Source organism: Harmonia axyridis, chromosome 2 (assembly GCF_914767665.1).
Source record: "Harmonia axyridis chromosome 2, icHarAxyr1.1, whole genome shotgun sequence".
Taxonomy (NCBI): domain Eukaryota; kingdom Metazoa; phylum Arthropoda; class Insecta; order Coleoptera; family Coccinellidae; genus Harmonia; species Harmonia axyridis.
This window is the reverse complement of record NC_059502.1, coordinates 22,735,115-22,762,757: the sequence shown is the minus strand read 5'-3', so window position 1 is coordinate 22,762,757 and position 27,643 is coordinate 22,735,115. Positions and strand designations below refer to the sequence as shown.

Sequence of the window (27,643 nt, the reverse complement as noted above, 5' to 3'; positions counted from 1 at the left end):
AAAAAATGTGTTTTACTTACTTATATACAGGATGAGACATTTAACTCATCTCAAAAGCTATCTACTTCAGAAAAAAAATTTTCAAATAAAAATTGTTAGGTATCAAGGGGGACCGAAAAAAATTTTTTTTAACTTTAACTTCAAAGTTCAAGGTCAATTTTATTTTTTCAAATGGAAAGGTATATTTTTTAGTACAGATTCTAATTTTCCATTAAAAGTAGTTACTTTTGTTTGAAACTTTTTCCGCTGGGTTTCAAAATATTAAACTGAATTTTATTGGGGAAAAATTAAAAATAATTATGATAACTTTTTATCGATTTCATATTATTTCAGCAACTTTTCAAAATAAATCGATATTCCTGCAACCGTTCATATCAAATTGGTTGAATATTTTTAAATCCGCTTGAAAAGGTTCCAATAAAAGTTATTCTTTTTATGAAGAATTAGAATCTGCACTAAACAATATACCTTTTCATTCAAAAGAATAAAGGTGAACTTGAAATAACTTTGAAGTCAAGGTCAAGGTCAAAACAAAATATGCCCATTTTCTTGCCCCCTTGATACCTAACAATTTTTAATTGAATAATTTTTTTTTTTTAATGATATAGTTTCGACATTATTTACTGTCTCAAGTTGAATGCCTCATCCGGTATAGTAGCCAAATTCTGTATATATTCGTTGTATATCAAAAGGAAGGTATTCAATAAGAGGTTTTATATCGAATAACCCCCTATCTGTCAATTTTGAAGCTGTCTCTTTTTAACAATTGACAAGTAAAAACTATGGGCGATACATAATTCAACAACACATTGGAATCGTTAAAATTTAGTAGTCACAGTTCGTGAAGCTGAAGCACTTTTGTGCCGTCGTGAAGTACCTTCTCGACCGTCCATAAAGAGTTGTTGGGACAAGTAAATGATGTAAAGAACATCTAAGTATTTAATGGATTCGGTCCTTACTTGGCGGAAATTCATTATAAATAAAATAAAACGAAGTAATTTCCACTATATTATATATATTAATATAGTGGAAATTACTTCGTTTTATTTTATGAACATCTAAGTAACTCAGAATATTGCTGCTGTAGCTCGTAGTGTTGACGGAAACGCAAAAACGATACCAAGCTATGATTATTAAATTTTTATGGTCGGAATTGAAGATATTCATGTGTACAAAAGTTTATTTTCAACAAGAAGGTGCTACGTGCCACACAAGCAACGGAAAAATTTCACAAGAAAAAATTTCTGGCCGTGTATTTTGATCACAATTGACCACCGAAATCTTGTGATTTAACACCTGCAGACTTTTTCATTTGTGGCGACGAGAAAGATAAAATCTATGATCTATCTATGCCATTGCTCCTCCAGTACATACATTGTGGGAATTGTTCATGAAAAGGATATACATAGTGCTGCAACCGTAACCGTGGCAGTCATTTGGCTGATGTCGTTTTCCATCGTTAATGGCATACCTTGCTCTCTACAATGAAATAAGCATTCATTGATTTATCTTAAAATACTAATACTCGTGTTTTTTATTATCAAAATTAAACCTCTTATGGAAAAACCCTACAGAATTTGTTCAGTAGATTTTCAGTAATTTTCTGAAGGATGATTGCTAGAATTTCATTAAATTTAAGCAGCAAATTTAGTAGATTCACCACACGTCAACCTGTTCACGTTGATTGGAACCTACTACCTACCTTGCTCTCTACAATGAAATAAGCATTCATTGATTTATCTTAAAATACTAATACTAATACTAATACTCGTGTTTTTTATTATCAAAATTAAACCTCTTATGGGAAAACCCTACAGAATTTGTTTCAGTAGATTTTCAGTAATTTTCTGAAGGATGATTGGTAGAATTTCGTTAAATTTAAGCAGCAAATTTAGTAGATTCACCACACGTCAACCTGGTCACGTTGATTGGAACCTACTACCTACCTTGCTCTCTACAATGAAATAAGCATTCATTGATTTATCTTAAAATACTAATACTCGTGTTTTTTATTATCAAAATTAAACCTCTTATGGGAAAACCCTACAGAATTTGTTTCAGTAGATTTTCAGTAATTTTCTGAAGGATGATTGGTAGAATTTCGTTAAATTTAAGCAGCAAATTTAGTAGATTCACCACACGTCAACCTGGTCACGTTGATTGGAACCTACTACCTACCTTGCTCTCTACAATGAAATAAGCATTCATTGATTTATCTTAAAATACTAATACTCGTGTTTTTTATTATCAAAATTAAGCCTCTTATGGGAAAACCCTACAGAATTTGTTTCAGTAGATTTTCAGTAATTTTCTGAAGGATGATTGGTAGAATTTCGTTAAATTTAAGCAGCAAATTTAGTAGATTCACCACACGTCAACCTGGTCACGTTGATTGGAACCTACTACCTACCTTGCTCTCTACAATGAAATAAGCATTCATTGATTTATCTTAAAATACTAATACTCGTGTTTTTTATTATCAAAATTAAACCTCTTAGGGGAAAACCCTACAGAATTTGTTTCAGTAGATTTTCAGTAATTTTCTGAACGATGAGTGGTAGAATTTCGTTAAATTTAAGCAGCAAATTTAGTAGATTCACCACACGTCAACCTGGTCACGTTGATTGGAACCTACTATGCGCAATTATCGAGGTAAAAAGAGGCAGTCATTATATCAACACGGAGTGAGAGACTCCTTCGGAGTAGAGAAAACTTGCTTTCAGCGGGCCAGTCTGTCCTATGCGCGTGGAGAGCGTAATCTACAGCTAGTTCAGTCAGTCATTGTATCGCCCTGGCGAAGGCAACACACCGTCCGATTTTCTACCGACCTAGTGCGCTACGTGTGAACATCAGCTGTTAGCTACTTCGCGATTCAATCACTGACAGAGTAAAACCGCGAAGTGTACAATATTTGGATTTAAAGTCACATGGATCAGGATTACGAGGTCCTTATCGAGATCGAGGTAAGACGATTGGAAATAACGATTATCATTCATCCTGCACTGAATGAACTCATTGAGAGAGGTGTTTGAAGGTTGAAAAATCATCGCGGAGATAGACGTGTAGGCGTGATCGTCGGTGAATAGTTGCAGAAATGAATCGGAAGAATGTAGGCCCGGTATAGCCGGTTTGCGCTGCCCAAAAGTATCGAAATTCCTGTTTAAGAATGACACGGACTCTCTGCTGTTGCCAGGCTGGTGTTGCCTTGATTGGGTCTTGCTTGCCCGTCGTGCCAGCTGGTTATGCCTCGGAAGAGCTACTTGGCGCAGCTATCAACTAACTTGTTTATAAACACTTTACACCTACGCAAGGTTGTCGGAGTACTTGCGTTCAATACGATGATTCTAGCAGATGAATGGCTTCCTTCTTGGCATATTATCAATTCATGTGTGATTTGTATTGAGCATTCGTAAGAGGAAGAGATCGAAGGAGGAACTTCATTGTCAAGGGTTCGTTCGAACGATTCTTCGTTTTCACAAGAAACGCTAGTATGTGAAGAATTTAACCGATTACAACTATGTTAGAAAAGTACTAGGAATTTAGTCAATTATCATTCATCTAAATTTATTGCTCTACCCCTTCTGCCAATAAATAACCCAATGATGATAACTCTTTTTAAAAATCGTGTTCAGCACTCTGCACAATATGTGTTTTATGTTTCCTATCAAACGAAAATGAGTAAATACCTGGAAGTGGTGAATTGACTTTTGAAATAATCGGTCAAGAGAATTTCAGGCTAATCTGGTATTTTTTCGAAGAGATTTCTTGATTTTTGAGCGCTCGTTTCCAAATCGATAGCTCTATCATTTCATCGCAATATCTGTAATTTTTTATCGAGTTGAGAATTTGCATTTAGCTGAAGAATTGCAATTTCAATCTTCGTTCAAAATTTTATGTTGAGCACGCGTATAGAGAACCAAAGAAAATTCAAAAATAATATCGAAGAAATATTACCCTATTTTTCCGTAATTTTAATGTAAATTTTAAGCTGACACATCATCAAAACCATAAAAATTTGGTGAAAAATATTTTAGAAAGAATACCCAATGTTTTCGTGATTACAGTGCTTTCCTAATTTTTTTTTAGTAAGTATTTGTTATCGGGCGTTATTATGGTACCGAATACTTTAGTATTTTTTTCACAAATGTGATATTTATTCCACAACAAAATTCAAACAAAGAGGTTTTGTTGGAAACTTTCTTATCAATTGTTAAAAACACAAAATACAATTACTAAATGGAGCAGAATAAACAAATGACTCTCAAAATTCACCAAAATATGTGTGACAGTTAACGGCGAATACCGTTCTGAATATCCCTATCTATTTTCGATAATTTCTTGCTGAACGTTCTTACATAGAAACATTAAATGAAGAATCTGTATAAACCTTTCTGGAAGCCAGTAGCCATAATTTTTTTCAATTTCAACATTCTTAAGTTCCCAAACATTAACAGAACTAAATTCCAGAAACTAGGATAGACACTGTTTGGGCTTCTTGTTTCTGTCTAAGGATCATTGCAATAATTTGTTGTCGATTAGTCACCACATGGATCGGATTCTTTAGTCTAGACATAAGAATCCAAAAAAAACTCACTTAGGTTCATTATTTTAAATGATGAAACTATAAAATCTTTCGAGTAAAATTTTAAACTTGTGGAATTTTAAAGTTTTCTCGTAAACTATATAGCTATTTAAATGAAATTCGTTACAAAGATCCTAGAGGATTGATCCTCCTGAATTGAAAATTCTATGCGTCTATTCTAAAGACCAAAAATTAAGTTTTTCTGAATGGATTATGAAAATCTCATTGAAAGTATTTTCTTTTAAATATGTATTCAAAAATATTATTCCAACAATTATAAAATCTGCTTAACTCAATTAACATATTATTTCAATGAATTATTATTCAAAATTGCGATTAAAATTAAGATGTCCAATTGTTATATTCGGAATTATCATATCATTAGAAATCATATCTGTCATTACTAATTTCATGATTTTGTTTCCTACAGTTTCTTTGATTTTTTTTATTTTGGCAATAGGATGTTAGTTCATTTTAATCGATATAAAAAATCCTTTGGAATCGAAAATACTTGAAAGATCTGAAGTTTGTGGATTTTATATTTGGAATCGTTTTGAAATTTGAGTGGAAAAAACACTGGTTTGGTAATATCAGAGTTAATATCATTGATTATTTCCGCAAAAATATACGCCCAGTAGTGAAATAAGTACGACTTACAACAAAATATTTTTTGCTCTTGAAAATGATTGATTGAATTGAAAGGATCAGTCTAGTATTGTATTGGATTAATTCACAGATTTATTATTGGAAACAATAAAAAGACTCAACGTTAAAGACTTGAATAAATATATCGCAAATCGCAGATATCTACTCAGCTGCCATCACTCAAATATATTTATTCATGTTATCTAGAAATGATAATTCAGAACCAACCTAAAATTATCCGAGTAAGAGGACAAATAATTATTCTTACACTTAAAAATGAATGGATCCTGTCAGTGAGATATCGCTTTAGATAATTCTGAAGAGCACAAAATGAACAATTAGATTCCAGTGTCGACTAGTTTTAGTGAGGCCCACAAAAATTTTGATTGATTGTTGGTTTTTACTCATTTTGAAGTAGAGTAGTTGAAAAAAAAAATATTAATACCAAAAAACACGAAAAAAATTCCCGATGTTTCTTGACCAATTTTTTGAAATAGATTTGTTCAAGTTGAAAGAAAACAAAATGTTACTCACACGATTTTGTCGAATGAAGCTGATGCTATTGAAATGAAGAATGGCCGTCGAAAGGTGTGGAGATAAACAATTAATCAACATGGGATTGACAGATAAATTGCTTCCTCTCTAGAAAATACTGTTATGTTCTATTTTCATAGTAGGCGCCGGAAGAGGAATTTCTGTGTAGTGATCCTGCAATAAGTCAACCTGAAACAAGTCCCAAGAATGAGTTGATTTATAAAAATAAAACTCCAATATGATGCAGTCAGGTCTTACTTATCTTACAGGAGTAGACATCCTTGACATTTGAAGAATACGAACTTCAGTAAATTGTATGTAGAACTGACAGAAAACTATAGGTTGACTACCTTCGTTCATCATAAATTTGATGATATTTTCATTGAAAATATCATTGCTTCGGCGCATCCCTAATTTTCAACCGACCCAAAAAAATAATAATGAGTATTTATGTCTTGAACTATCTTTCGACACTCATGTGATTCAATTTAACTTTTCAGATTTGCAGGATCTAATTTCAAAAATCAATTCGTTGAAGTAATAGTAAAAATATAATCATGTTAAAAATATTGAGTATTTTTTCCAAATTAAATATCCTATAAACCTTGATGGCACAGAACAAAGACTTATGTGCTTTGTGAAATTTGCACATTTGAAGCATTGTTTTCTGAAAATCTCTGGAAGATAAAATTTATGTATTTGATTGTTCCGATTTTTACCTGACGAAAGTTCATTTCGAAACTACTACTTTCTTATTTCAAATGGCACACGCAGTATATTATTGCATCATAAGATACCTTTTTCCATGATAATTTGAGCAATATACCATAACTCAACGGCTTAGAGTAAATGAGATTCTTATGAAAAAAATTATTGCAACGAGTAGGTACTCTCATTTTTTTGAATATTTCCACAAAAAAATTGTATTTGGAAAAAACTTTTCTAATTCTCGATCTTGCTAACACTGGTATTGAAAAACCGTTTGCGGTTTGGACCAAAAATGTACAGGGGGTTTATGAGAAGGTTATGAACTTGGACCACTGAAATCCATCAAAACTCAAAATTCAAATTACAACCTAGATTTTTTTAATCTTTCAGTCATTTATATGTATAAAAAGAGGCGGGTTACTACCTAAAATATAAACATTCAGAGAAATCGAAGAACTTAAAATAACGAAAAACCGCAATTTCTAACTGAGTGGATTGGTCTGAAAATGCAAAAATAAATTCGATATCTAAATTTGCGTTTCCATAAACTTCTAATACACCATTGCGGTGAATCACCCTGCATAATTTGTGGCAATTCAAACTTTTGATTTCACATAGGAATACTCGAATTCAATTAGTTATAAAAGTTACTTTATGATGACCTTCTCAAAGATATTCCGTACTTTCTGCTGGGTTTTCGAGTTAAAAGTTAGAGTCCTAAAACTACTTCCGAATTGAAATTCCTCAGTTATATTAGTGGTTATTATATTATACATACTCGTCCTGAACTTGCCCATTTAAATACAAATACTTCTCGATGTAGTGGAAGTAATTCAGTTGATACAAACTTCCAGACTGCAAAGTGAAAACCGGGCGCTCTCAGATCGTAGTAGTAAAGTTAGTAATTTACTACAAGAGCGGCGGCATTCCTGCATAGCAGCTCAATAGTATAACGCTGCTACCGTGCATGCAACCAAATGGATCGTGTTGGAATATCAAAGTGCGTCCTGTCAAAGCGGCCCATATCAATGCAATGTAGACTCTCTACATAAATAGAACAAAGAGGAGTCGAATTCATTTCGATCTTTTCCACGTTTATTCCAATGATAGACATACTAATTGTTGAGAAATTGAAATTGTCGTAATAGATTGGTGTGGATTGAAAAAACGGATGTCTGTTTCTGTATTATTATATCGATAAGTGTTATTTCTGATTTGGCGCAAATACCTGTGATCTTTACACTGTGTCAATTTGAAGAGATACCTACTATTCTTAATTGGGAACACCACCACGTACTCATGAGTTTAAAACGAAATTAGAGCTATTTCTTCTTACAAATCACCGATTTGCACATATAATTTCTTCAAACGATAATCTCAATTGTAGTATTTCAATATGCTCAATTTGCGAATACAAAAAAATAATAATTTTGGTAACGTTTTTATAAAATTCTTTTGATCGTGTGCGGATTTTTGAATTTTTTATTTTTGTTTTATATCACTTTGGAAATTGAAAGGTTTTTCAATCCTATCTCAATTAGTTGAATGATAATTTTAAAAATTTTTGGAGTTTTACATTCTGATGAAAAAATACTTACAATTTACCTCTTAAAAACTATTCAAAAAAAAATTTATACGTTCTTGTGTATTTCAATTCGAAAATTCAGAATATCAATAAATGGATTTATTAACAAATGAGAAAAATATTAATGACAATTGAGTAGTGTTTTAGAAAAATTTAAGATTCCAAGATAATGAAAAATTTTTGAAATTTATCAGTCTTCAAAGTGGTATAAAACAAAAAATAAAATTTCTTGAAAATTAATTAATTCTTAATTCTTAACTGCCCTAAGATATTTCTCCCAAACACTGAGAGAATCTATCAAGTGATTTCCACACAAAATCAGAAAAATGCAAAAAAAAAAATTAATTTTGGTTCGTAAGGGGATATTTTATAAGATTGATTCCATTCAATTTGTATCAACCCCTTTGGACGTGGAAACAATGGAAGGGGGTTCGAATGACACCTTGTTTTAAAGATAATTTGATTGCCTTTTTAAAAATACCATGCAGTTGTTAGTACCGAAAAAGCAGTTGAAAATATAATAAAATTAGAAACAACGATGATATGATAATATTCATATAGATCAATATAATTAATCATAGAGGCGAAGTGTAGTTGCAGCTATTCAAAATTAACATTTTATTCATTGATGTTTCACGAGAAATCACATATGATTAGAATAATCATAACTTGAATGAATCGATGTTAAGAAAACTCTATTGTAGAGCTAGTAGAGCTAATAGATTCAGAGAGCCAACAAGGACAGATCTATAGTCAAAGTTTTCTTAACACCAATTCATTCAAGTTATGACCATTTTAATCATACGTGATTTCTCGTGAAACTTCAATGAATAAAATGGTAATATCAAATAGCTGCAACTACAGAAGGTATCAGTAGCATTATTGAGATTTCATTAGGAGACTGTCAAATATGGCCGCAGAATCGAAAACAGAATGATCAAAATGAGAAGTCCATATGCTTCGGCATTCTCCACTGTTACCTCATTCTATCATCATCGAAATGAATAGCATTTTGTGTAATATCTTCGGTAATTTCTAGACGAACAGCGTGAAACTCAATACCAGATTGGATTGGGTTTACTGTTATTGCTGCCGCAATCAATTGTATACAATATTTTACGTGACTCTGGTAGCAGAAAGTACGGCAGCGATTTCGATTCTCATGTAATTGTAGGTATCTGTAAACTCACACATGAATTGAGAAACCGAGAATTCATTTTGGGATTTAAGGTATGGGATTAAGATCAGAGCGCTATGAATTTACCACAAATTTTATGAATTTTGAGTTTATAACAGGCCAATTGGAAGTCCCCGGTCTAACATAGTAAAACACATTTTTTTTGGCAAAATTCGATTTTATTATTCAACATAGTTGCCTTCGAGGGCGATACAGCGATTATAGCGGTCTTCCAACTTTTCGATACGATTTGCCTTTTGCTTCAAAATAGGCCTCAGTTTCGGCGATTCCTTCTTCATTGGCGCTTAATTTCCTTCCAGCGAGCATTCTTTTGAGGTTTGAGATGAGGAAAAAGTCGCTGGGGACAGTACTGGCGAATACGGTGGATGCAGAAGCAATTCATGGAATTTTTTCATTGTTTTCATCGATTTGTGACACGGCGCATTGTCTTGATGAAATAGCACCTTTTATTTTCAAATGGGGGCCGTTTTGTAACAATTTAATGCTTTAAACGATCCAATAAAGCTATATAATAATCGCTGTTGATGATCTGGCCCTTTTGGAGGTAATCAATGAATATTTTACCTTGCGCATCCCAGAATAAATGATGGAGCCATGTGTCATCCATTGTCACATATCGATGCAAAAATTCAGATTTATTGCACTTAAACAGCTTCAAACATTGCTCAGAATCATTAACACGTTGTTGCATTTGATCGATTGGGAGCTCGCGCACACAGCTTCCTCATGTACAAATATTCGTGAATGATCTGAACGTCTACATTAGTACACGTTCAGATGATATCTTCACAATATCTGCTATCTCGATCAACTTCACTTTATGATCATTACAAATTATTTTGTGAACTTTTTTGATTTAGCCTCTTTTGGGCGTCCACTGCGTTTGCCGTCTTCGGTGCTCACTTCACCACGTTTGAATTTAGCATACCAATCAATGATGGTTGATTTTCCTGGTGCTGACCCCGGAAACTCTTCATCTAGCCGAAATTTTGTTTCAACTGTATTTTTTCCCTTCAAGAAGCATATTTTATCAGCACACGAAATCTTTTTTTTTCCATCTTTTTTCAAATAACTAAAGTAGCTACACTCACAACGCAATATCTCACAAACTAATGGTCGGACTGCTGTCAAATTTTGACACGTATCGTTTGAAGGTTGGTACTAACTAAAAATAATATGGATTCAATACTAGCACCGCCATCTGTGCATCAGAGCGGGGACTTTTCAGTTGTCCTAATATACATCAATTCTGGCTGGGTTTCAAATGTGGTGTGTTTTATTTGGAATTTGGATGATTGAAGATCATTTTTGGAACATTGGATGCCCTTAACTTCAAAAATGTATCAATGATATGAATGTATTCACATTATTTTTTGTGGTACTTATTGATTTGGTATATTTCTTTAGACACATCATCATTCCAGTATCAATTAGTTACATTGGAAATTTCAGGTTTGAGTTCAGACTCTGCGAAATACCTAATGAATATTTTTCAAATAATTTTTTCTGTTTTTAATGAGATGGGATATCCTGGGTCAGAAAAATAATTTATTGTGGCGCTTTCATCCTATTATTATCATGTTGGCGCCACTGAGCAGAAAAAGCTGCTGAACTCGTTCAAGCTGGTGATAAATTATCGTATATTTATTCAGATAAATTCGAGATGAATCGAACGATGAAGGTAGATATGCGAGAATAAATCCTCATTATAGTTTTCGAAGTCCTGAACGACAAAGTACCACGAAGGATCAGGAGCATAAATTATTCTCCAATGAGGATATTTTCACATCAATTCGATAAAATACGAATTTCATTATAATGTATGGAGAGAGATGAAAAGAGTTCATGAATATCGCATCACCATAAATCGTGCCATTTATCTTTCTTCAATACTTAACATTGAATCAGATTGGAAAATCCAATTGAATACAATTCCACAATTAATGTTTTCCACTTATGAATAATATAAATACTAAGGGACGTAGGAAATGTTACACTTCGAAGGAATTATTGTCACATTCAATTTTTGGCAAAAAAACACTATTTGAAATATATCATAGATACAACAAATTCATTGGAAGAAAGAAAAACAAAGAAGATCAACAGTCTACCAAGATCCATCAAGGCGCTTCAATCAAATTTTGCTACCACGCATCAAATCCCTGACAAATATTTAGTCCTAAAAGCAATGGGGTAGCTACGCGCGAGGCTACGCGTTATTTTGATGTTCTCTAATCCTCCAATCTAGTTATCTAAATGGTCGCACAAACGTCTTCAACAAGACAACACGAGTTACTCATCATCGAACTTTGAACATTCTCCAAAATGCAGAATATAACATGTAATGGGGAAGGGAGTGTCCACTTTGCACCATTCTCCTCAATTTCTGACGTAGTTAAACCAGTTATAGATATTATTCCTTCTGGTCTCTGGATGTATCGTTCCTTATGTCACTGGGTACTTTTTAAATGCTGTCTAAATTCTTACTGATACAACTTGAATTTGTTAGTGGATGAAATCGATCTAGTGTGTGTTAATTTGAAAAGAAATTGAAGAAAAAAAATTGAAGAAAAAAAGAATTTATTTATATTAAAATTTCCTAGAAATATAATTTCAAACTTCATCTGATTCATTAACACCATCCTGATTATTCGTGAATTTCGCAACCCTAAACTAAAATTTTTAAAACATTGGTGTGCTAACTTACCCTTGAAAAACCTTAATTTTAAAGTGGCTACTTTTGAAGGAACAAGTCTTCTTGGATTTTAATGGTATTGGTCCCTTTTCACTTGATTTCCCCATCGTTTCTTATGGTAGCGCTCACGTCATCTTTCTGTCAATGTTGTTTTGAGGTTCTGTCAGAACAAAAGAAAATTTTGCCGTTGATTGGTTAATTTTTTGCATAGCGCCACATTCAGCAAGAAAATAGACCAAGAATTATCTTAAACAAAATCAATTCAATGAAAACACCAGTATTTTAGTGGTAGTATTTTACCAGCTCGACTTGATATTCAAGCTATTTGAAAAACTACTACTTGACTTGAACTGAGTTGATTTGAAGTCGAGCTCAAGTCAAGTAGCCTGAATATCAAGTCAAGTGGCTTGAATATAAAGTCAATCCGTGAATCCCTAAAAAGAGGCTAGATCACAGATTTTAAAATAACTTCCTGCATGTGGGAATAATTTGTTTGAATTGTTATTGATCCTAATGTTTACATTGAAACAATGTAATTTTTTAGAATTCTTTTAACATAATATATTCTTCTCTAAAAATAGTAGTTCTTGGATAATGCAATACTGTCATATATTTAACTCCATAAGCATTCTGAAGATGGATTTGAATTTCATTGGTTGTTATCCAACGTAATCGTGTGAAACGATGAAATTGTGTTATAATCCTCATATAAATGTTTTCTCGATAAATAAAAACATACTTCAGACGTAAGTACGTAAAGTTTTCAGATAGAACGTTAAGACTGTCAACATGACAATTAGTACGTCAACGTCAGCTGTCAACGTCAACCTGCCGAGTGGTTCCTACTCGTGTAGCTAATCTCGATGAATAGTAACAATATATTAGACAGAAGATGTGGACATTGCAAAACGTTCCTAATCTCAAGATCACGTGATCGTTATTCATCGGAAATCGCAAGGCGGTTATTTACGGTCAGCAGCCGACAAGTTACAAGTCGGCAGCCAATAGTGAAAGAATGATAGTTTGCAATCTTGGCAGCGATCGAGATTTGTCCAACAGACCCGTCTGTTTTCGCCTAGACGCTGTCGTTGCTAAAACCCAATGCTAATGGCTCGTCTCGATCCGGAATTTGCTGCAATTTTGGCATCCGTGACATTCTCAGAATGCACACGCGTCTCGCTTGGCCATTGTTCTTGGAGCCAAGGCCATCTTTTGCACGTCGCATGAATTAATTGTGTCCCAGGCACTTTGGCGGAGTTTACTCCGTTGACATTCACTTTCTTTTGCAGTCGTTTGTTTTCCAGGTTTTAGCAAATGATGAAAGGTTGCCTTGTAGGTTGTTGTTGTCCAGTCAATATGTGATTTCACAGGAAAGTTTTGGGGTAGTTTTGATTTTTTTGATTTTATATGTTTTTAGAGGCGCTCATTTCGAATCTTGAGTTTGTCACCAAAAGTTTCTACAACTTTCTTCCATTAAGTTTTTCATCCTATAAACAGTGTGTTTTTCCAAATATCTCGGGAACCATTGGAGATATTTTGAATCTGTTAACACGAACACACTAATCCCTAATTATCGCAACTTTTTTGTTATCTAAGCCACCCTGTATTTCTAACGGTTTTCGATATCCCTGTAGTGCCCCTCAAAATAGTTCTAACCCTGTATATGTTTTTTGGGGGTGCTCATTCCGAATCTGATTGAGTTTTGCCACTTAAATATCCTACAAATTTCTCTCATTAAGTTTTTATGCGATAAACCGTTCTGACTCAATCCATAGTTGAAATTTACGTATTTTATCTGTTTCTTTGGGGTAGTTTTGATTTCACAGGTTTTTTCACTTGCTGAATACGAATCTGAATTTGTCAGAAACATTTTGTGATGGAACACTGGAAAAGGTTCGAAAAAAGGTCAAAATATTCCATTTTTTTTCCATATAACTCGAAAAATATCAATTTTTTGTGAATGACCTTCCTATACAAAGACAAAGTAAATAAAAGTATTCACAATATTTTTCCCTTGAGGTTTTTTGTTCGATAAACCTTTCTGGCTCAAACGATAGTTGGAAATTGGCCTATTTTATCTGTCTCTACAAACACCCACTTTTTTCAATCCAAAACTTTATTAATGAGGGCATTTCTTCTAATGAATTATTTCTTTGTCCAGTACAAATCAGATGGATTTGAACTATAAGGCTATCATCAGCTCATAGAAAAACATTTTCAAAATCATTTTTCGATATATAGGCACCTAGTTTATTTTTTTATACATATTGATTTCAAAGAGTATATTGCGGAAATCTTACCGTCGTAGAATTTATACAATAGAGTATTCGAATTCTAGTGAAGTTATTCAAGAAAAAATTATAATATCCGAGTTATATTTTCCATCTCTCCAATGTCCTGTCACAAAATATTTATGGCAAACGACAGATTCGGATTCAGCAACACAAAAATCATATAAAATCGAAGAAATCAATACTACTCCAAAAAATGGGTTTTTACAGAGACAATATTCAACTATCGCTTGATCGGTTTATCGGACAAAAATCCATAATAAAAGAAATATTATTTACCTTGTTTTCTTATAGGAAGGTCATTCACAAAAAAATTTCCTATTTATATGCGAAAAACCGCCAAAAAAGAAATTGTTTGATTCATTTTTGCATTTTCTTTCAATGTTAAGTATGTGAAAAAATTTTGCTGGCAAACCTCAGGTTCGAATTGAGCACTCCAAAAAATATGTAAAATCGAAGAAATCAAAACTAAGCCAAAACTTTCGTGATGGACTTTTTCGTGTGAGCCCAAATTGACTGGACAGGGCAAGGATATGATATGCCAAAACTCAATTCCCAGAATACTTCATATAGTCTGTACAAGTAATGAAATAATGTAGATATCACTAGTTCTAGATACAAAATGAAAATTCAATCAATGTCTTGATATTGAAAATTGTAATAACACCCAAACATTGCGCTACAGCTGAGATGTTTTCTCCTCACTTCAACTCGTCACAACTTTATTTTGAAATTATAAGCTTTAAGTGAGCTCCACGACTTAAATGGCAATAGCGAATCCAATCAGTTCAATTTATTATGACGCTTTCTCGCATTTGAGTCGGTTTGAATTGTTCTTGCACTTAAGATATCCCCAAAGGATCTTATTGAACGATATGCCGGTCCATATCTGGAAATAATAACGTTGTCACCAAACCACTCCTGTATAATATGGCCACGATTCGATTATGGTTTTTAGCATTTAAGCGTTTTGATTGACTATTATAAAGAAATTATCGTTCAAAGCTGCACTGTAATGTTTTCAAGATACAACGTTTTTTCTTCAAATAATTGAGGACCCATTTCGCTACAGATAATGCAATTTGGCTCAATATAGCCATTTAAGCAAAAAAATAAGTTTAATCGATGCGTATGACAAGAAGTTTCAGTCAATTTTTCACTCATATGTGCTTTATGATGATCATCAAGCTTCAATTTTCAGTTCTTGAATCAATTGAATTTTATATGGGTCCAAACTTAAATCCTTCACAACATCCTTATGGCTGTTTCAGTTACTGAGAACGATGTCTACAAATTTGGATTATCTTGAACCTTTTCTCTCACATCTTCAAAATTTTTACATTTCATAATTATTAAGTATTTTTCTCTGCATACCTATATATTTTTAATAACAGAATAATTTCTCGTTCACTTAAACAAATTGTCCTTAGATAGAGTTTTGGTTTTGATGTCATTTAAATAATTTCAATGGGTTGTGGTGTTTAAATGCCTATGAAGATGTTGCAAAAAATACAGAGCAGTGTTCGTTAAAATTTAGCTTTTTTATTTTGTATCAAGAAAGACCTCATTGAATCTTAACCGAAAATTGTCGGAACACCAAAAATATAGTAGTTTTTCAATTGTTTTTTTCTAGATTGCCAAAATTGTCATAAAATAATAATCTATCAGGGAGAGTTATTTTCCCGTTGGTATTTCAATGTGACCGAAACAGTGGATGTTGGTTTCCTTTAAGAGATTGGTATAAATATTGTCCTCTTTATATATTGACAGTCCATGTTACTGAAGCAAGAGGAGTTGATTCAACACAATATTTATAAGAGGTTTCATCATTATTTATCATCAACTGATTCAAGGAAATTCATTAAATCCAGAAAAGATTTTATAGTGTTGTTTATGAGTTGAACTAATACTGCTGAAGTATAACTGTTATAACGTGTAATTGTTTAAAGGATGGGACTTATTGATAAACAGCACATAAAACTTACTCTCTTGACATCTCATCATCACTTTTTCCTACCTTTAGAGAATTGCATTAGCAGATCCTAGAGATCAGTTAATATTGCAGATGTATTAAGTGTAGTAAAAATAAAACCATTATTTTTCCAATAGATAGCTTTGATTATCTGTATCTCGCGTTGTATGAGTCCGATCGGGTTCCACTAAATGGCGTTAGAAAGATGAGGATTCGTGGTATAAAAACTTTTGTGACAGTTTTGTGATTAGTTGACTCAGTTAAGTTATAGATCGCGCCAAAGATGGACACTTGCAAAAGAAAATACCCTATTTTTTACAGTTTTTCTTCGATAGAGGCGAAAATGTGAGCACGGTGGCTGAAAAGGTTAATAGTGTTTATGGTTCTGATACTGTAACATCCAATCACGCGCAATTTTGGTTTTGTCGATTCCGTTCCGGTAATTTCAATGTCAAAGATGCACCACGCAGGCCAATTGTCGATAAGCTAATCGAGCTAAAGATTGCACAAAAAACCGTTTGAAACCATTTGCATAAGGCTGGTCTCAAAGAGAAGCTCGATGCCTTCTCCATTCTGTCAGCACTAATATCCGAATGGATTGAGCATAAACGTAGTTCAGCGTCAGTTCAATTCGCGTGATGTTGCCTGACCAACACAATCGTTTGATTCGCAACTTTTTACTCTTTTGGTTTTGCACCCCGAACTTCCCGCTACTCGCTTTCATTACTTGGAAATTGGTGCTGTCTGAATTATTATTTGCCTCACGAACTTTTGGAAAGATTATCTTAACATGTCTGCCTTCTATTCCGGCTAAAAGTTTTCCGGGAAAATGAGATGAAGAAGTGTTGATTTAGCTTTTTCTCCTAGCTCACAAAAATTCTCAACTCGTAGAAAAATTTTTATGATGAATATTATATTTTGTGGTTTGAATTATTTGTTGCAAATTTCGAAGAAATTTTATGTCATCGTTTCTAAAATCAATATTATATGACATCAAATTCTGGCAAATTCTGCTCGATTGATTTTATTGGTCATTTGTGAAAAATATATGGTTCTGCGGTGAGAAAAAAACAGAACATAAACTCTTTCTGTGAGTTATGACAGTAAAAGCACTTTTGGATTGCCAAACAAAAAAGTTGAATACTCCAGGTTATCGATTCATCTTCTCCAACGGCCACTGGTTTTAGCGTTCTAAAACGTCATGCTCGCTGGAAATCTAGCACTGATTTTACAGACATCTATGTTGAAAGTTCATTGAGAAAAAATAACTTGGTTGCTGAGAAGATTATTGTGGGGGAAACGGTCCGAAAAGGAAAACCAACCTTCAACTTCCAATGAAATGAAAGGAGTGGAAATTAATAGGACAAATAATGCAATCAGTTCACTAACACATTTGGAGTGTTTTTAAGCTGCATGGGAAGTTTCGATGGTTGTTGTCTATTGTGTGACAGTTGAAAATGTCAAACTTTGTTGACATTTCCGTTCAGTAAAGTTTGGCAATTCATCATGAATCGTTTAATACCAGATCAACGCTTCCAAAATGTAAATTTACTTTGAAAAAATTAATCTGTTCTTAGAGCATTTTGTTCATTCACAGTCAACATAATCAGCCTAGTGAGGAAATAATTCGTGCAGTTATTGATCGTTTTCCAATAATTTTACTCTTTTCGAAACCATTAACAAGACAAAGAAATGTGCGTGCCAAAGAGAATATTGTTGATGTAGCGCGAAGTGTTGAAGCAGTCGCCACAATGTCGATACGTCGCCGTTCTCAACGTGTTGGCCTTTGTCCTTCGACTACATGGACAATCTCAGCTTACGTGTCTATAAAATACAATTGTTTGATTGAATTGTTGATTAAAATATTTACCATATTATAATATGCTTATTAAATATAGGTCGCGCAAAAACGTTTGGTTTTTGGCATCACAATCAATTGCGATGAATGAATCAATAGTTTACAGAACTCGAGCGTACGTCGACCTGTTTCTCCGATGAAATAGATCTTGCGTACGAACGGACAATTGATAATAATTGTGTATTCTAATCAGGCAACCCGCAGATTACATTGAAAAGAGATTATTCAGCACGACAAACGCAGAAATCCGGACATGTCAGCTATTCGTTCTGTCTATCGGTGTTGCTATTCGGATAAACAATGAACAGGAAATTTGTAACCGTACTATATCGGGTAACGTAACCTTTATCGTTGAATTGGTGGGTGTATCATTATGCAAGCTGCATTACTGTCACAAAGACTTATCGTTCTCTTTTCTGTATCGCAGTAGGTATGCTTTGAATAAGAGGCTTGACTCTGGAGTTCTATTGAGCAGCGGATTACTTCTTTTGATAGCTTATATATTATCGCTTCATCCGTAAAGTTGATTATATCAAACGTGCCGGTTCTATGGTAATCCTATTTTTCGATAAATTCTCTTTTCTTTTGGTTTTTTCGATGATAAACCTTTGAAACTGAAAATTATTCAATCCTTCTTGGAATTCTCAGTTGTAGTTTTAAAATTGATAAGTTGACAAAACAAGCAATAGAAGTTTTCAGTTGCATCCAAATATTCTTGGACCTACTCAGGGAGATTTAGTAGTTCCATCAAGAGCCAATTTGTGCTCTCGTGACGTTTTTGTGACTACTGTCATTTAGTTTGTTAAGAGTATTTCATTTTGTCAGTTCATCTGGAGTATGTTTCAATTTTGTTCTTTTAAATTTTGCATTACAAATGAAATTTCGTGTGGAGAAAACGTTGAACAATCTACTTTATTAAGTCCACAGTCTACGTGAACACATACATACAGGGTGAGTCTTGAAGGTGTACTTAGAATTTAAACATAGATTTTTACTTCTAATGGTTTTCAAGCTATTGCCTCACTGATCCATAGAATTCTACGGAATTAGCATAAAACTATATCAAAATAAGAAATAAATTTATTCTTCATCGTTTCTCGCAAAAATCACCATTTTGAAGATATTCAAAGTTGAATCATAAAAAATCATTGAAAAATTACAACTTAATTATAGATCCACCCCTGATCCAGAAAATGCCTTGAACATAGCTAAGGCCATGCTACCGCGGTTTTTTTCTTGGATGATCAAAGTTTCTCACTTTTCCTCAATGAAAATTAATGTATTCATAATTATTTTACTTTGAGACAAACGATAAAATCAAGGCTAGCTCGCTGGATTATAACGTGACCACATCTGTTTAAGCAAATGCACCTCCTTTAAGTTTATAATAATATGCAAAATGTAATCTACTGCAAATTCAAGCTCATTATTCATCGATCTGGCATTGTTTATACAAATAAATAATATAATTTATAACTTTTATGTTCACGATAATCTCCATCTCGGTAGTGTAAGCATCGAAAGTACAGGGGTGTATTAGTCCATTCTGAAACCATTCAATGATTACAACTTTTTATTCGAGCCAAATCTGGGAAAATGTTAAACAAATTTTATGGGAGGAATTTAATGGTATTTTCAAAACCAAACGAAATTGATGGATTCTTCGGATCATTTTAGAAAAGAAGTCCCTCAAAAATGGGCCTGCAAACACTTTGTTTTCAAGATACAGGGTGTTAAGGTTTGGTTTTATCATTTTTTTTTTGCATAGCACCTTCCCTCTTTAAATTTGGCATAGATATACCAATTTGAAGATTTCATCATGGGATATGATGAATTCGAATGCAAATCTACAGGGTGATATTTTCTCTGAAACAGTGCCCGCTTGTTTGCTCCAGAGCTTTTATTTGGTCAATCAACCATCATTGATTGGTATGCTAAATTCAAACGTGGTGAAATGAGCACCGAAGACGGCAAACGCAGTGGACGCCCAAAAGAGGCTGTCACCGACGAAAAAAAAAAAGTTCACAAAATAATTTTGAATGACCATAAAGTGAGGTTGATCGAAATAGCAGACATTGTGAAGATGTCATCTGAACGTGTACATCATATCATTCACGGATATTTGTACATGAGAAAGCTGTGTGCCAAATGGGTAACACGCGAGCTCACAATCGATCAAAAGCAACAACGTGTTAATGATTCTGAGCAGTGTTTGAAGCAGTGTTTGAAGCAGTTCAAGTGCAACAAACCTGAATTTTTGCGTCGATATATGACAATGGTTGAAACCTGGCTCCATCATTTCACTCCGGAGTCCAATCGACAGTCATCTGAGTAGACTGCACACGATGAACCGAATTCAGAGCGAGGAAAAATACAACAGTCAGCTGACAAGGTTATGACATCAGTATTATAGGATGCGCAAGGAATAATATTCATTGATTATCTCCAAAAGGGCCAGACCATCAACAGCGATTGTTATATAACGTTATTGGATCGTTTGAACGATGAAACGGCCCCATTTGAAGAAAAAAGGTGTTGTTTCATCATGACAATGCACCGTGTTACAAATCAATGAAAACAATGGGAAAATTCCATGAATTGGGATTCGAATTACTTCTGCATCCACCGTATTCGCCAGATCTGGCCCCCAGCGATTTTTTCCTGTTCTCAGACCTCAAAAGAAAGCTCGCTGGAAAGAAATTTAGCGCCAATGAAGAAGTGATCGCCGAAACTGAGGTCTATTTTGAAGCGGAAGACAAATCGTACTACAAAAATGGTATCGAAAAGTTGGAAGATCGCTATAATTGCAGTATCGCCCTCGAAGGCAACTATGTTGAATAATAAAATCGAATTTTGCCAAAAAAAAACGTGTTTTCCTATACATACTTCATTCGACTGTAACGTAACATAAAGAGATCATTTCTAAATGGAGGAGTTCAACATCGGGGTAAACGCTAAAACTCGATATTTCAATTGAACGGTGGGTAAACCGATTTTACGATAATGAAAATTAACGTCGTCCCGCAAAATGTGCCATGCGCAACAATAATCTAATGGAATTCTTTACCTCTCGGTAGCGTTTCGTAAGGTTATTAGGAATAAATCGTTTTGACGTTCGGATAAGATCAAGGTTTCAGTATAATTTCTTGGCGTGACTATGAATACTCAATCACTTTGCCAGCTGCCAGGGTCAGTTCTCAAATCTCGTACTTTTTATACGATCGATATTTCGACATCACACTTCCAGCTTTCTGAATTGAAATTTACCCGATCGTTTTGTTTACATACTCGGTCACATCAGAAGTGTTGCACTCAGAAGAAACAAAAGATGATTTGAAATAATGATTTTTCGTCTGAAAATATTTAAAAAAAGATATATATTGGCATGAGTAACAAGTTCTTAATTCTGATCGAGTGGGAATCGAACTCGCAACCTCCGAATCACTAGTCCGACGATAGCTGAGAACGTCGGACTAGTGATTCGAAGGTTGCGGGTTCGATTCTCGCCCGAGGAGGTAATTTTTTCGGAATTAAAAACTTGTCTGTCTTGCCAATATATATATTTCTTACAATAGGTTATTGTGTAACAGTGCAAAATGAGGCTGACTGATCACTGAATGCAAACCTGAAAAACAAGGATTTCAATAGTGGCAGGCCATCTAATCGCATTCTGAGGCCAGTCAAACTCAAGAGGAAGCAATGAGGTGAAGTCAGGAGCTTTTGAGCGTTCGTCATTCATGCGTCAATTTCATTCTTGAGTTGTATATAGATATGTATAGTAACACGAAATTTTGAACAAAGCTTGGAAATGTTATTCTTTATAGGATGGTCCAGATTTGTGTGCAATAATTTAGCCGCTATCCTATTTTCGGAAAAATTGTTTCATATCTGAAATCAACAGAGTTTCCTTAAAATAGGGCTCTCGAATTTTTTCATAGAATGTACCATATTCGAGATAATCGAGTGCAAAGCAAAAACGATGTACAAAAATTAATTTCTCAAATTTCCCATTATTGATAAATGAAAGGATTTTTTTTTCATGAAAAGAGTTGTCTTATTCGATGCCAAAGTTATTGCATTAAAATCTGGACCACCCTGCATATATGTATATACACGTAAAATGTTTAACTCTATCCCATCAACTGTTGTCACCGAAATATTACAATTTTTTAAAATATTTTATATAAATTTTCTTATGGCATTGATGACTCTATCCACAAAAAAATTTGCACGAATCTTGAAATTGTTATTCTATAAATACACATAACTAACCCTAACATATTTGTAATCACGGAAATTTTTTGTATTTATTCTCCAATACTCTTCGTAAATTTTCAATGGTTCTGATTAGCTTGAAATTTTGCACGGAGTTTCAAACTCTTATCAAATCTCAACAATATTGGTTTCGTGGTCACGAAATAATTGGTTAATTTTTTTTTCCATATTCTTCTTTTTACGAACATGAAATTTTACGCAAGACTTGAAATTATTGTCATTCTACTTCCATGTCAAAATTTTCAACTTGATCGAATCTGTAGTTTCTAAATCAACAGGAAAACACAATTTTGAACGGCAATATTCACGAAACAACTAGTCAAATTTTGGCCAATTTAATATAACTCAAAGGTAGATTTGAAAATATCCACTGATTAATTTGATAGGATTAAAAAATTTTAAAATAAGCTAACATTCAACTACTTTTTGGCAACAAAAAACACAACACTATTTAAAGCATGCTAGGGTCTACATGTTTGATTGAGTATTACAAAATCACACTTATCAAACCATTACTCTAGTGATTTTACTATATTTGCTTGCTTCAATGTGAACCAGAACTTGATATAGTTGTTAGGACAAAATACATGTAAATCAAAAAAATTAAATAAAATGCGTACGAGGAAATTCAGTTGAATATTCCATGGAAAGAAAAACAAAAAACATTATATTGAAATCTAAAATACTCAGAGCGTATCAATTTATTCAATTATCTGCCTTTAAAAAATTTATTTGAAAATTATCAACATTTATAAGAAGATCGAAAAAATCAAAAGAAGTTTTCAACTCATCCATCAACCTCATTCTTCAGAATCAGTTTGATATTAAAATGCATTTCATCTGGACACTAAATACCTACAATATAGCTAATCATTTTGATGCCAGAAATATGTTCGTCGTAGATTATAATGGTATGCGACAGATAATTCAAATTACCATAATTTAGATGAAATTTTATGTGGAACTACGAAATTAAATTTAATCTTCTCTCCCTCTTTAACTTGAACAATAAAATCTGAAATGCGCCATTTGTTTCTACCCAGTGTTCAATAAGTTGTTATTCCTTGCATTTCGTGTTTTCAAACATAATTTTTTCTGTCTGTAAAAAAAGGGTAATTCTAGACAAAGGAAAAGATAAATCTAAATATGTATGCATATATTTGGTACTATATTTCATGCCACATTTCCATAGTTCATTTTCTATTCGATTATTACTTATATTTAACATATTCCAGAGCGTAAACTGCATTCAAGTTGATAACTTCTCTCGCAGAAACAGTAACAATGAGTAACTCGTGTCTAGAATTTAAATTAGCGCATTTCATTGAATTCTAGGGACGAATAACGAATCCGGTCGAAGGTTGCAACAAAATTTTTCAATTGGTCATCTGACTAACCAAATCAAGGCCGCAGACTATGTCTCTCTTTGTGCCTAGTATCGACGTAACGTGTATAGATCTGTCCGAACGTGCCATCCTGCTAAACGTATTGATGTCTATTAAGAGTTACCAGGTTAATTTTAAATCGAAATAAAAAAAAAAATTAGCTCCGCCGAAGGTAGCGAAGGCATTTTTATAACTGAGTGAGAAAATTTTTGTCTTCAATTTTTCACTCGTAAATTGCATTTCCGAGAGTCTCAAAGCATTTTAATGCTAACTGAACTGAAAATTTCAGAAAGACTTTCCCTAAATTTCCCTAAATCAAAAATTTTTGACTTGAGAAGAAATTACATATTCCTAGTTATTCGAAGAGAACGGAGGTGATACTGAAGTAATGAAACGCCCTGTTGAGCATGAACATTAGAATTATACTTCAACACCACAAATCCACTAATGCATGTATGTGAATTCATTAAAATCCTTTTCTCAATCAAAAATCGTTCATGACGAAATAATTTGTAATCCAATAAAAAAGTTATTTCAAGCTTTTCTGTATTCGACTGAAACAGGTTGAAAAATAAAGATAAAATATTTTTCGTCGATATTTATTCGGAGGTTTGGTGTTCGAAATGATTAATCATCAAATAAATTCCAGTATCTTCATTTATTGCATTTCATTTCGTTCCAATTACTTTTTCGAATGGAATATAAAAAATATATATAGAAATAAACCATCGGAAAACAATTCAGATATATGTATGACCTACTCTATGTATACCTACCTAATTAAAAAGTTGAAGAGTATTCATATTCAAGTTTTTGTTTTATTTTCATTTTTTGAATTTATTTTTTAATATTTATATGTATAATATAAGCAAGAAATTTGTGGGAAGGTGTCATAAATAATATTGTTTTAGTTCTTTCTATAAATCGCATTTTCATTCAATAATTTTAATTTATGTAATTTTTTGTTTCAGGTAAATACTCAAAACATCTTGGATGAGCTGTAGAACATATATACCTAGGTAAAATTATTTAAATCATAAAATTCAATATTTGATCTAATATATCGATGAAATACTTCGATTTATTGACAATTTATCATTTAAACTGATGAAAAAAGCAAGAAGTGAATGTTAATAAAGAATGTGATTTATCATTTAAATTATTCAGTTTCGAAGTTGCCCAAATAGGTTTTGAGAACTGATTTTATTTGGAAGATACTAAAATGTATTAGGTATAAATCTTCAGAACCATCCACGAACAAAGAAAGATGAATGAAAAATTCATACTTATGAAGCTTCCATACATTCAACAGAATATGAAAAAACCAACATATTGGAACGATAAAATCATAAGGAAATATTCTGACCCCAGCCTTAAAATAGCTTAGAAGCAATGATGTTTTGAAGCTTCATTCGGATTGTATGATAGTTCTTATATTTTTTTAACAAAAACTATTGTTAGAAAATATCAATGAATTATTGAATATTCAATTTAATACGGAATTCTTGTTAATAACTAATGACTTGCGTTATTCGTCTTTTTCAACAAATTCAAAACAGATTTCACACTCAGCATTTAGAGTTTCACCTCATTCTCTTGAATAATCCATTGAACATTCACAGTTAATTGATTGAATGAATAATACTCAGATTAGAAAACAAATTACGTTCACAATTATTATAGTTATTACATTTACGTAAAAATGATTGCGGTTTTGCTAGTGAGATTTTTACATCAATCGCGGATGGAATACATTATACCATAAATATTGGGAAATAGATTGCCATACTGCTACAGGAAAACTGGTTTAATTACTTGCAAACATTAATCAAAAATAATGAATAATAATAATTTGTCTGACGATTGATTGCAACTGTTGTTCAATTCATAGATCTGAGATTTTTCTCAACCGATATTGAGTTTATTGATCTCTATGGAACTGGGCCAGAAGAAGCAGATCATCTTTAGACTTTCAGCATAGATTTTAAGATTGAAATGAAAATATTAGGACTGACGTAAAGTCAAGAGCTTTTAAAGGCTCGTTCGTTCATTCGATAATTCCTCTGGAAAGGGTGAATTAACGAACTGCTGACATTAAGTACGCCAATGCTTTCCATATTCGTTTCAGTTTTAAAATCCATGCTCTAATTCAGTTGTGTTCAATTCATTCGAATTTTTTCCAATCTCATATTTTTGTTTGTGAAAATTATTTTCCATATTCTACAAAGAAATATTTTTGAAATTATAAATCAGGTGAAAATTTAATAACTGGCTAAAAAAAATTGCGAACTACAGTGTGACGCTTCGTTAGTGCTCTGTGTGATGGACTTATCGTTGTGTATATTACCGAACGCAGTCTGCTTGTCTGTAAAATTAACCTTGAGCAATTGTTATAATGTCATAATCACTCGTTGAGGACGTGGTCATGAATAATACATCTACTCAGTGATTATCGTGAATTGTCCACAACAAGTGGAAATTAAGGAAGATGTAAATACTACATGAATTACGATTGATTATATTGAGTGTGTAAAGAAAACAGATGTACGTGGATAATTTTGGGTTTTAATTATGAATAATATCTTTTTATTTTTACGCAATTAATTTCGTTCTACATGCATTACGTTCATTTTGATGCAATTTTCCCAATAATCTTTGAAAGCTGAAAGTTTATCCACAGAAACTTTATTTCTGCTTAATTCCGTTTCGACAACGTTCAAATAATACAACTTTGTTGTATTTAATCTTTTTAAGGGCTCGTTCACAATGTCTTCTCAAACGAAAAGACCTAGAACTTAAAATTGTATGTTGATCACGTTACCAGAACCAGAAAAAAAATTCAAAAATCAGAAAATCCAAAGAAAATTACCCAATCTTTCCGTTAGCATGAAACCGACGGTGATCTTGAACTTATCAAACATCGAGCAAAATTTCAAGCTTAACATATAAGGAGAACCATATAAAATTTAAAAATTATTTAGTCACATAAATATTTAGTATTAATTTCTTTTTCCATATTCTTCCTATGGTTCTGAAGATGTGATTAGTTTGAAATTTCGCACGGAGTTTGAAATTATTATTTCATATCAACCACCTTAAATCTCAACACCATCGATTTTGAAAACACAAAAATATTAGTCGATTTGTGTCTGCATCATTGAGTTATTCTCGATTAAACATGCCAGCTTACAAGCCAAATTCCCGTCATTTGCGGGAGGTTTTAATTATCTGCTTTGATATAAAGAAATCTGCGGCTGAGGCTCATCGATTGCTCTCACATACCTATAGTGACGCCGCTAATAGAGAAAGAACGTGCCGAGAGTGGTTTTAACAATTCAAGAACGGTGATTTTGAAGTCGAAGATGCAGAATTGGGGGCATTACTTGATTAAGACTCGTGTCAAACGCAACAAGAATTGGCAGGATCATTGAGAATGACGCAACAAGCCATTTCATAACGCCTAAAAGTCATGGAAATGATTCAGAAACAACGAAATTGGATGCCGTACAAGTTGAAGTCGAGATATGTTGAACGGCGTTTGTTTGCTTGTGAACAGCTGCTTGCAAGGTTGAGACGGAAGGTATTTCTGCATCGCATCGTAACTGGAGACGAAATATGGGTTCATTACAATAATCCCAAGCGCAGAAAATCATGGGGATATTCCGGTCATGCTTCCACGTTAACGGCCAAACCGAATATTCACGCTTCCAAGCTCATGCTCAGTATTTGGTGGGACTAGCTCTGCGTTAGTGTATTATGAGTTGTTAGAACCGACTGAAACAATCAGAAGCGATCGTTATTGACCGCAATTAATGCGTTTGAGCCGATAATTGAAAGAGAAACGACCGCAATAGAATGAGAGACACGATAAAGTTTTTTACAATATAGCCTCGAATTTCGGAAAAAAAACGCTGG

The 27,643-nt window shown here is 33.2% G+C and overlaps 1 protein-coding gene across 2 annotated transcripts in view; it reads left to right on the top strand.

Annotated features, from left to right (window-relative positions):
- The window catches only part of LOC123673863 (rho GTPase-activating protein gacJ), a 143,055-nt gene that overhangs the window by 34,944 nt on the left and 80,468 nt on the right, over positions 1-27,643 (top strand). Inside the window, exon 1 of one of the 2 annotated variants that reach the window (XM_045608583.1) lies at positions 2,711-2,963. The exons of the other annotated variant lie outside the window; for it this stretch is intronic. The gene's annotated coding sequence lies outside the window, so the exon portion shown is untranslated. Of the gene's footprint in view, positions 1-2,710; positions 2,964-27,643 lie in introns of those variants that run through there. 2 annotated transcript variants of the gene reach the window in all.